Source organism: Sinocyclocheilus rhinocerous, unplaced genomic scaffold (genome assembly GCF_001515625.1).
Source record: "Sinocyclocheilus rhinocerous isolate Xijiao unplaced genomic scaffold, SAMN03320098_v1.1 scaffold642, whole genome shotgun sequence".
Taxonomy (NCBI): domain Eukaryota; kingdom Metazoa; phylum Chordata; class Actinopteri; order Cypriniformes; family Cyprinidae; genus Sinocyclocheilus; species Sinocyclocheilus rhinocerous.
This window is the reverse complement of record NW_015626390.1, coordinates 1,988,026-1,988,353: the sequence shown is the minus strand read 5'-3', so window position 1 is coordinate 1,988,353 and position 328 is coordinate 1,988,026. Positions and strand designations below refer to the sequence as shown.

Below are 328 nucleotides of genomic sequence, written 5' to 3'. Positions count from 1 at the left end.
TATATATATGTGTGTGTGTGTGTGTGTGTGTGTACAGTATATGTACACACAAACACGAAATCTTTAGTAACATTATAAATGTTTGTACTTTTTGAATTCAATTGCATTAGCTGAATAAAAGTATTATATAATATAAAAAATGTTTTTATATATATATATATATATATATATTAATCGCATGATTTGTCTTTGCGATTAATTGCACTGTTATGCACAAAATTTAATAATGAATTCAAAAGTAGTGTATTGTGCACTTTTTTCATTTAAAAATACTGCTATATGAACAAAAGTGCAATAACATTTGGTTTGCAAACACTTTAAACAAATA

The 328-nt window shown here is 23.8% G+C and overlaps 1 protein-coding gene across 1 annotated transcript in view; it reads left to right on the top strand.

The window, feature by feature from the left end:
- The window catches only part of LOC107713870 (double-stranded RNA-specific editase B2-like), a 199,483-nt gene that overhangs the window by 182,497 nt on the left and 16,658 nt on the right, over positions 1 to 328 (top strand). The window lies entirely within an intron of this gene.